This window comes from Gekko japonicus, unplaced genomic scaffold (assembly GCF_001447785.1).
Source record: "Gekko japonicus isolate JY-2015 unplaced genomic scaffold, Gekko_japonicus_V1.1 scaffold674, whole genome shotgun sequence".
NCBI lineage: Eukaryota > Metazoa > Chordata > Lepidosauria > Squamata > Gekkonidae > Gekko > Gekko japonicus.
The window spans coordinates 304,577-316,110 of record NW_015172574.1 but is presented as its reverse complement, the minus strand read 5'-3'; the positions used below and the strand labels follow the sequence as shown (position 1 = coordinate 316,110).

Sequence of the window (11,534 nt, the reverse complement as noted above, 5' to 3'; positions counted from 1 at the left end):
TAACAAATGAGCAACTTGGAAATGGTTGAAGAACCATGGCAGCAAAAAACCAGAACAGTTGCAGATCAATAAGGCAGATAAGATAAGAAGGTGGGTACTTTATGTTTTTCTTTAGCACAGGTCATCACCTTTTCTTTCTTTGAATCAAAATTACCTTATGACAATGGTTATGGTTTGCCTGTGAATGGCCCCTTTCCCTCAGCAGTTTGAATGTTTGTGACCATTCTGTGCCACCATAGCCGTTCAAAAAAACAACACAGGCTCACAGTGTAAAACAGTAAATAATAGGGAAAAAATCGCTGTGAATAATGGCTGCTTAACTTACATTGAATACAGTTGAATGCATATGTTGAATAGACGCAGCACAAATCACATGCCATAGACTTCTGTTAAAAACAACAAATCATTTTTATAAGCAACAATTACAAATTTAAACTCCTAAATTACAAGTCAATTACAACCACACTGACAAAGTTTCAAAAGAGGAGAAATTCTGACTTGTGGCAAAATGTTACAACAAACATAAGCATCAACTTGACCAGCACCTAGGTTTCAACTCATTATGACTGAGATAACCAATTGCTTAGAGAAGTTTTTGCCAACGATGTTAAAGCTGGAAGGCTCTTGTTCCTCATAAATATCATTTGGTGACTGGATTATGCTATATATCAGTGGTGGCGAGCGTATGGCACGGGTGCCAGAGGTGGCACTCAGAGCCCTCTCTGTGGGCACGCGTGCCATCACCCCAGCCAGGCCCAGACCATCATTAAAGTGTCGAATTCTCTGCCAAATAATTTTAAGTAAATGAAAGCATTTGGGATTGCTTTCCTTACTTTGTTTAGATCATCTTAAGTTAATGTATGAGTTGTTTTTTCTAAAGTAGAACCTCAGTATTCAGGTTAAATTGCCATGTTGGCACTTTGCGATAAATAAGTGTGTTTTGGGTCGCAGTTTGGGCACTCGGTCTCTAAAAGGTTCGCCATCACTGCTATATATAAACTTTGAAATTTGAACAATGGTTTCAGACGACTCCATGCAAGAAACTGTAATGAAAATACCTTTGGAGTTGGTCCTCCTCTGAGGAAAACTAGGTGCTCATCAAGTTGATGCTTATGTTTGCTGCAAGAGTTCGTCACAAGTCGGAGCAAGCTGACACTTTGTTCATGTCTGTTGTAAGCAGTGTTCCCTCTAAGCTGAGTTAGTGTGAGCTAGCTCATAGGTTTTTAACCTCCGGCTCACACATTTTTGTCCTAGCTCAGGAAGGAGGGCTCCAGAGCAGACTAATTTTTGCAGTAGTCAAATTGCTCGCTCACAACTTTAATGCCAGTAGCTCACAAAGAAGAATTCTTGCTCACAAGACTCCACAGCTTAGAGGGAACATTAGTTGTAAGATGTGGCCACCAGTTGGAATTCTCCTATGTTTATTATAAGTTGAAACTTTGTCAGTGTTGTGGTTATTGACTTGTTATTTAGGAGTTTAAATTTGTAATTGTTGCTTATAAAAATGATTTGTTTTTAACGGAGGTCTACGGTATGTGATTTGTGCTGGGTCTAGTCAATTTATTATTCATTTATTTTATTTAATTTATACCCTAACCCTCCCTGCCAGGGCAGGCTCATGGCGGCTTATGCAGAATGTATTGAACAACTAAAACAGAAGAATTGAATAAAATCACAACAATATAGCTCTGAAAACATAACATAAAGTGATAGTGCGGTTCATATAGCAAAGGCGAGTATCGGCAGCATCCAACATAGGCATGCAGTCAGCTAACATCGTAGTCTGGATTATATCAGCGGAGCTCAGGCTGTTAATAATGGTGTTAATATTCAACATATGCATTCAACTGTATTCAGTGTAAGTTCAGCAGCCATTATTCACAGTGATTTCCCCCCTATTATTTACCATCGCAGCTCAGCCACAGTTCTCTGCCATCTCATTCTGCAGCATGTCCAGATCAAATCTGAGGTTCCCGGATCGTAGCAGGCTGCCTTCCTATTGTCCTGGGGATAATGGATAAGTTCCTTCAGTTTGGTAGCCAGTTACCACACCATTTTCTCCCAAAGGGGTAAGGAAGGACAGATTTCTGCCACTTAAAATGGTACTGAAAGTCTTTTGTTGCATGGAAGAATGCAACTGCTTTTCAGTGACACACGGCTGTTCTAAAACCAAGTCCTTTCTGTCTTTCAGGGGGACGTGGTTATCATGACAGGCATGTTGTCTACGTCAGGGGTGGACCCAAGAAATGGATTCGGCCTCCTGGTTCTTTGAACAGTCGGGCCTGGCGACTTCTTTGCTTTGTCTCAATTAAACATCCCTCCATTCACTTGGAAGAGCTCATTGCAGCTTCTGGGTTTTTCAGGTTCACTTCATTAAACACGTTGCCAAACGAGGGGGTGGGTGAGAGGGAGGGCAAGGAGATTCAGTCGCTGGGAACTGGCTGCCAAGAAACTATATAACACCATTAAATGGGGCCCTTCCACTTTAACGCTTCATTTGAGTTCCATCACATTAAATGGCTGGCGATATTCTGTACCAACAGTTTTATGCAAAAGCCATTAGAGGAAAGCTGACAGGAAAAGCAGTCGGGGGAAAGACACTGTATTCTGGAATCTTTCCAGCAAAAGGGACATCTCCTTTAGAAGAAATGTATACATGCAAAGGGTGAACGACAAATCCTAAGGGGAGTTTGCATGATCCATGTTGGGGGCACTGCTGGATAAGGCCCCGAATCCATACTATTTCCAACTTACAAGCAGGGTGTGCAGCAACTTTTTTTGACTGTCCCCAGCATCTGGTATAACCAGAGGTACACTGCCACTGAATATAAAGGTTCAGTTTTTCACTGTCCTGGATAATAGCCATTGCTTGGACCATCAACTGCTTGTATCTAATTCTTTTTTTTTTTAAAGTTATTTAAGCCAATAACTGTTGTCAAGCCTGAAAATGAATTATATATTGTCTGGAAAATAACTTTTTTGTTCAATCTGATTTATTTTTTTACAGGGGAATGTCACAGCAAGATGAACAGTCTCTCTTAAACTTTTCCTTATTATTCATTCTTAAAACTGCACGCCACAAAGCAAAACAGCTAATTTCTATTTCCAACAGAAATCTCTCAGCTGGGGCCTTTATACAGGGGAAGGCTCAGGGGGTGGGGAACAAACAGAGAAGACTGAAAATTTCACTCCCCGAATTTCCATCCTTGGAGATCTACGTCATTAAAACAGTGTCTCAATATGAAGCATGTGTCAGCAAAACTGCACCTTTCCCCCCTCTTTTCCTTTAAGCCGTGGCTCAGAATTTCCCTTGCTCACTAAACTCCTATGGGCAGTAATCATTGTTCAGTGGTCACAGTTAGTCTTTTTTTGTTGATCAGTTGTATTTTGTTTGTTTAAATTGCGGTGTATTTAAATTTAGTACAGTTGTAAACCACATAGGGTCCCTACCAATGCTCCCTCTAAGCTGTGGAGTCTTGTGAGTGAAAATTCAACTTTGTGAGCTACCGGCATTCAAGTTGTGAGTGAACAATTTGGCTACTGCATAAGTTAGTTTGCTCTGGAGCCATCCTTCCTGAGCTAAGACAAAAATGTGTGAGCCAGAGGCTAAAAAAACGGTGACCTAGCTCACACTAACTCAGCTTAGAGGGAACACTGGTCCCTACCCAGGGGGAAAAAATCAGGGTTCTATATGACCTAAATAAATCTGTGGTAGAGCATCTCATGCAGACGGCGCTTCCTTCCCAAGGATCTCCAGTGCTGGGAAAGACCCCCCCCCCCCCCCCCGCCCCGCCTGAGACCTGGAAAACCAGAGCTCGTCAGGATAGAGTCAGTGGTCTGATCCAGCATAGGACAGTACATTCCAGCATATCCCCATGTTGAAATTTACTGTTTGGGACACGGATCTTGATTCCCACTGCTACGAAGTGTACCTGCTGCTGCCTAGGACCGTCGTAAGGTCCCAACATTCAAGGGTCTGAGTTCTGGTGTCACAACCTGTCACTTGCCTCAGCATCTTCTGGTTGACGTAACCCCATTCTTCCCCTTCAGAGTATAGTTCCCCCTCCTGCCACATACTGTTAACCCGCACTTCCCCAAATTCTTGCAGCTATCAAAAGCAGTTTCCAAAATAAAGCATGGAACATTCATGCCAAATAAAAAACACGGATGTACATTTTATGAAGCTGAATCAACTTTTTTTAGCTGCATCGTTGAAAGACAACAGACCAGGTTTTGTCGTCTCAGATTTCTTTCTGCCTTTCTTCCCATGGGGACCCAAAACAGCTTACATGGTTCTCCTTTCCTCCCTTTTATCCATGCAACAACCCTGTAAGGTAGGTTACGCTGAGCATGCGTGACTGGCCTGAGGTTACCCAGCAAGCTTTCATTGGAAAGTGATGATTCACACCTGGGTGTCCCAGCTCCTAGTCTGACACTTTAACTATACTAGCTCTCTTTCAAATACAGACCCGTTTTATGAATATAATGCATTTTATGAGTGTGTGGGGGGGAATCTATAATCATGTCCCATACATCTGCCTCTTTCTCTTTGTCATCTCTAGTCTTCTCATAAGGGAGAACAAGGGGTTGGATCCCTCCAGCTTTTTCACTTGGTCTCATCCAATAGCCCCATTCCACATGGCTTTTCCCAATGCAGGTCCCGTGATCCCGAGCATAGCCTTTTGGGTTGGCCAAAGGATACCTCTCTTTCCTTTTTCACCTGCAGAAAAACTGGTTGGATCCAACCCAGTCATAAGAATTGAAAAGAGCCCTGCTAGATCAGACCAGTGGTCCATCTAGTCCACCATTCTGTTTCACACAGTGCCCAACCAATTGCCTTGGAGGGCCAACAAACGGAGCTTAGAGGCCAAGGCCTCCCTCGATAGGGTGGCATGGGGGAAATGGGGCTGATATGGCACTGAGCGATGCTGAGACATCACTTCTGGTGATATAAACTGGAAGTGGTGTCACTGCATCATGGGACACTCTAGAATTCCCCTGAAACTACTTAAAAAAATGGAATAACTTCCCTGATGTTGCCTGCCGGCACTGGTATTCAGAGATTTACCGCTTCTGAATATGAAGGATCCCTTCAGTCACCATGGCTAGTCTTAAGACATTGGTAAACTTATCCATAATATTAGCATTTATATGTTGTTTTTGAGTGTGCCGTACACTTCCCATAGGTTTTTGTGATGTCCCCATGAGTTGTATGCAGCCCCAGGATGTAAACTGAATAGCTGCAAAATAGGCCATTTTGCTCAGCCAGAGCAACTCAGGTGTGCCTCTGACATGCTGGCAGTGTGCTGGGAGATGGCTGGCTCCCAGGATATCTGGACAAGCACAGCACTCATTCCTCTCTCCTTGCCTGTTGTTTGCTGGAAGACAAAAGTGAACACTTTTCGTGGTAGAGTGTGCAGGGTTTTTTTTGGCACCTGGACCAAAAACGTTGCTTTCCCCTGCTATAAGGTAAGTCAGTATCATTCTCTCCATGTTTTAGGTAGGATGCTGAGAGATTTTGGCTTGCCAAAAGCCATCCCATTGAGTACTGCCAGATAATAACAATATATCATATTTGGAGAAACTTGGGCTGCGGTCACACGGAGCATTTGCCGCGCTGACAATACGGTTGGTAGGCGGATTTTCCAGGCGCGATCACACCACAACATCTGGGAAGTGTAGAGCTCCCGTGGCTAACCCGAGGCTTCCTGCCGAAGATGCGGAGTAAAAAACTAGTACCTCCGAGGTACTAGTTTCCGGAAACCGCGGGGCAAGGGCGAGCGTCTGATCGCGTTTCCGGTGGACTTACATGGCATCCGGCACCCACCGCTGTTCGTCACACACAAGGAGTTTTTTTGTCTCCCAAGTGTCTGCAGGTTGCACAACAGCGCCCAACAACGCATGTGCACAAAGAGCGATTGCTAGTGCGATCGTGCGGCGCGGCTTCTGTGCCACACTGCAGGATACCCGTCTGGTTGGCATCTCCCCCCTAACCACGGGACCTCGACCGGGACGTGTGCTCAGTCGGCTGCGCATTAGTTTCCTCCGGGGCAATTAGCCACACCTCCCCCCCGCGATATCCGGCCCGTGTGACCGGGGCCTTGCCCTCCGCAATGGGATATCATTGTTTCTCCTGCTTTAAGAAGTCCCCAGGGGATTTTGTGACATCAGCACCATGACTCCAACCCCCATCCTCGTCTTAGACCTATTTGCATTCCTAGCAACTAATGCACCTTATGTTTTAAAAAGGAGGGAAATGTTACCACAGTCCACAGACCTAGAAGAAAGGAATACATAAGGACACAAAGATGTACATGACAACCGGCACAACTAATTCCATACATATTCTCACCACTGACTGAGATTTCATCTCCCCCCCCCCAAAAAAAAAACAGATTTGGAAGGTAATAGTTTTCACAGTGATGAAATAATTGGTTAAACCACAAGCATAAATAAACACAGTTGTACAAATTGCATAGATTTACAAGTATAATTCCTTGGATGGCACCATAACTAAAAATTCCATTTTGTAAGTGTCCGGATTGCACTTTCAAGCATTGCCAAACTGATGAAGCAATAGAAAAAAAAAATTAACATTGACTGGGTTCTTTCCCAGTTTGTAATCCCAGAGTGTGGACAGAAGGAAGTGAATTGTTCTTAGTGTGCAGGTGTGTATACATCTACAATGCACTTTTAATTTGGTTTCATGCCAGTTTTGCTATTAGGCCCCACTATGGAATTCTGGGAAATTGTAGTTGTGTGATGGTGAAGACCATTCTCCCAAAACCTGTGGCACAGCTATAATTCCCAAGTTGACTGGGAGGAACGTGTGTTTGGGAATGACACTGGTTTTGCGCTTGTTGTGTGCACATGCCCCATTGTGTCTTTGTACCAGTCACAACAATTTATACCACCTGAGCCCACGGGGAGGGCGGGGTATAAATACGAAAAATAAATAAATAAATAAACATTAGAAAAGCCAGAAATCTAGTTTTGCAGCCACCCGTTTGTCTCTGCAATGCAACCAGACTCCTTTTTGTTTCAACTGAAACAGATGAAGACCGCTGCCACTTTGAAAACTGGCAAGTGTGTGGGAAAGGAGGAGGGCAGGAAGCCTGGACAAATATCCTGTATATTTTTCTGCCTCTGACCCCAACTTTTCTTTGACCAGCACTAATTCAATGTATTTTGACAAGTGTTTTGAGCCAGGAAACAATGATTGTACAAAGTGGATTTTGTGGAATACCTACCTGTACCAGCTGGTCAATGCGTATCAGTTGCTGCAGGCATTATGCATCCAGGGCTGGTTTCAGATTTTGGGGCGCCCTGGGTGAAGATTCCCAGGGGCCTCCCTTCATGCCCATTCACCCATGTGTCTCATTACCTGCCTCCGCATCCTTCCCTTGCCCTGCTCACGAGCCCTCCCACTGGTCACGCTCATGGCCATTTGCATCGCCCACTGCCCTTGCCCGGATGGCACTAGGCAGTGTATGTGGCTGGGCTCATGGGTGGCAGAGCACTCACAAGTGAGAATGCAGGGAAAGGGCATGTTATGGGGTCGACAGCCATTGCCCCTACCAGAAGACTTGGGCCTGGGAGCTGCCACACCAGAGGGCATGCTGATGCCAGCCCTGCATGTCACTCTGTTTCAGTGCATCTACAGACACCCCCTTCACATGTTCATCTGTGTAGAAATGAATGTATGGAAGGAGGGGCAGGATTGGTCATGTCCTTAAATTCATCAGAACCTGTGATCAGAGTCGACGCAAACATGTTCTGATGAACGCGTGGCCTGGATCAGCAGGAACAATCAGATCTCCTCTATGAGTTCAATTTCAACATGGATCCATGTGCGAAAAGAGACACTCCCTGTCCATCCATGCACACATGCAATACAAACTCAAAAGACGCTTACCGCTGATTCTATGTGCTCCGGCTTTCTTTACTCCCCGAGGAATACAGCTTTTTATACTGGCCACTAAACGTCTTGGCTTGAATTGAGACACATTCTTGTGAAATCACAGTTGTGAAAAGGGGGTGCATATGTGAATATTTCTTTAGTTGGCTGGAGGGCCGTCCTTCCTCTCTCTAGCATATCCATATGGATTACCCAGGAAGGAGGCCAGGTTGTTAATAACACTAACTTTAGTGTTCACTTTGGAAGATGTCCTGGGAGAGGAAGGCCCAACAAAATCTCTCACACACTAGAAAAGAGCTGGCACTTTATTAACATTTGGTAACTAATAAATACATTACTGACAGCCAATAAATTATTACAATAAGAATTAAAAGACCTATTAAATCGACGGGCCATCGTTCATACTCCATATGAAATGACAGTTAATACAGTTCAGAGACCCACTGAACACACAAGGAAAAAAACAACTCTGCAAGTAAGTGGCAAAGAAAAAGGAGATTTTTTTAAATGAGCCTTCAAAATTGCGGTGTGTGTGTGTGTGTGTGTGCATGAATAGATTGTGAGAAAAGAAAGGGCAGAAAGAGTGGGAGATCAAAGGAAAGCAACAGAAGGGGTCAGATGGTATACAATTCTAGAGAATGTGGTGCATCGTTAAATTGAGGACAAAGGGAAAATGGATCAAGCTAGATCACGTGGTGGAAGGGAGGGGATATACATATACAGAAGTAGACTTCCTTGTGCATAGTGCATAGATCAAACTAGACAACAGACACTGTACACATGGTTCCTCCTCTGATCCAGCTTTCTGTATGTAGCCAGTAGACCTTTTCAGACATTATAATTGTGTGTACAGGGAAACTCCCAATGGCATGTATCAGGAGCATATGCCCATCTACGATCCTCCTGGTATACACAGTCACCATGTTGTGTGAACAGGGGCAATGCCTGTATTTATCATGTGCATCTAGCCTTGGTACATGTGAGCGTGACTCCTGAAAAATCCAGTGGTCATTTCATATGTGCTGGAGGTGTACACATATGGTAAGCGTGTCCACTGCATCTGTTCAGACAACACGGTGACAGCGCATATTGGGAGGATCTATGTGTGATCATTAGGCTTATGGTATGCACAACTGTAACGTCTGAACAGGGTCAGAAGCAATTGAGGCCATCAGCTCTTCAGGAAGGGGAAGAGGAGGAGGCAGTGGAGGCAGATTTCTTCCTCCCTCCTGGCTCCCTTCTCCCCACCGAATGACTGATTGGTACAATGTTGACTTTCTCGGAGGGCTGCCCCAGTGTACAGTTAGATCCATGCTGTTAAGATTTAATTCTTATCCAAAGAGCCTCTCCAAGGGGTTATGTCTAAAGGAGGACTGGGGAATATGTGCTTTTTCAAAAGGAACTAGTGATGTATTAGTGTTAAGTTATTGGCCACTACAAAAAGTCTATTTGAGTTATCCAGGTTCAGAGGGTTGTAGGCTGCAGCCCAGAGGGCTAAAGGTGGATTCTGGAAGGGCTGAAGATCACAAGCAGAAGAGCTACTGGGACATGACAGTGTCAGAGACTGCTCTGGTGCACTTCACACGCATGTCCTCATGCTTCATATTGGTAATCCTCACAGTAACTGCACAAAGTAAGTTGGTATTCTTATTCCGCCTCTTGCAAGGGGTGTGGGAGAGAAGAAATACTTGCTTTTCTAAGGCCACCAAGGAAGTTCATCGCTGAGTGGGCATTTGAACTGGGGACTTCACTGTTCACACTGCGCTGCTTTTGTAGGTGGCACCAACTTTTCAGAGGAGTCTCATGGTTCTTATTATACCCCCTGTTTTCATGTTCTTTTATCTCTGGCTTAATAGCTTTTTGTGCCACTTTTTTGAAATATTTTAATGACACCACATTTCACTTCACTGGGCCAGATCCCACGGATCTATTCTGCCAGGAGAGTCTCTTTCCTCCAGCGGAAGGAGCTTTCTCTGATCCAAGAGTCTCTAAAAGCTTCCCTCCCAACTTCTTTTTGAAGCAACGGAGGAAACAGAATGATATCATTCCTGACGGTTCAGATGAATCATCCTAGGATGAAAACGATGCTGTTTATTCAGGGACGGCATAAAACCCCTGTGGTGGACGATGCAGCCAAGTCACAGCCGATTTATGGTGATCCCCAAGGCAAGAGACAAGGAGACGGTTTGCCATCGCCCGCCTCTGCGTAGCAGCCCTGATCTCCCATCCAAGCACAAACCAGGTCTGACCCTCCTTAGCTTCTGAGATCTGATGAGACTGGGCCAGCCTGGAGCATCTAGGTCAGGTCACAGAATCCCTGTAAGTGCCCCATTATTAGGACCAGTGCTCCCTCTAAGCTGTGGAGTCCTGTGAGCAAAAATTCTGCTTTGTGAGCTACTGGCATTAAAGTTGTGAGTGAGTGAGCGACTGGGCTACTGCATAAATTAGCTTGCTCTGGAGCCATCCTTCCTGAGCTAAGACAAAAATGTGTGAGCCCGAGGCTAAAAAGCTGTGAGCTAGCTCACACTAGCTCAGCTTAGAGGGAACACTGATTAGGACTGAGCCAAAATTTCTCCAATGAACTAGACAAAGGTGTCCTCTGCTAGGGTTGCCAAGTGTTTACAACTCACTGGCAGGGAGCCGACGAGCGATGCGTGCGCGCCGCCAAAACGTCACAGGAAGTGACACACTACGTACAGCACGTTGGGGGCATGGCCTAGATTGTCGGGGGAGAAACCATATGGTTTCCCCCCCGACGATCTGGGCCACGCCCCCAACGTGACCGGCGTGGCTGCGTCACCTCTGGTGATGCAGCTTTGGGGGGGGGAGTTCCCCCTGAGGCCCGATTCCGCCACGGCGGCAATCGGGCCCCCACCCACACTTTGCAGCCCTAGTCTCTGCTCACCAATTTCAACTTTTCCCACCACCGTTTTCAGAGGCTGGATGGCAGCGACTTTGCTCTCTGAGGCTATAAAGTGTCCCCCCCCCTTCCTTTGGTGAAAAGATGTCGGGCTGGAGGGAACCAGCAGCCCAAAGCCAGACCTCCTCTGCTAGCACAAAGGGCACATTCTTGGGCCATTTAAAGAAAACCATTGGGCTTATGGGTAGGCTGGAAACGGGGCCATGAAAAAGGAGGAAGGCAGAGTTCTGGTCCAGCCCTAGTGACCACAGCTTGCCATAGCAAGGGATAAGCAAAACAAAAATTCAGGGGAGCTTACCCCAATCTCTCCCACTCTAGAAACACAATGTGCAATACGTCTTTGACTGGGCATTTTAAAAAACAAAATATATAATTTGGGACTCTTTGGAGTCAAGGGCAGGGTTCCAACAAAGGCAGCCATGAATGTGACCAGAGGGTTAAACTTCAAATGGAGCTAGCCATCTTTTTTTTCTCAGAGCATGTCTGCTCTGGGGTACTAGACCTACCATCTCCTTCCCCTGGACCAGGATTCTTAAATACTTCACCATCCCTTCCCCTTGAGACTTTTTGAGCAACTCGGAAGGTTTTTTTAAATGTGTGCAAAAATGGTGGTGGGGCTGAGCTTGGGATGTATGGATGTCAGCCACAGGAACAGCAAACAAGCTGAGAAGGGGAGAAGACAGCCAGGGCACTGAA

General features: G+C 45.4%; 1 protein-coding gene across 1 annotated transcript in view; it reads right to left on the bottom strand.

Annotated features, from left to right (window-relative positions):
- GNAO1 (guanine nucleotide binding protein (G protein), alpha activating activity polypeptide O) overlaps positions 1 to 11,534 on the bottom strand; it is a 280,020-nt gene that overhangs the window by 5,795 nt on the left and 262,691 nt on the right. The gene's annotated exons all lie outside the window — the stretch shown is intronic.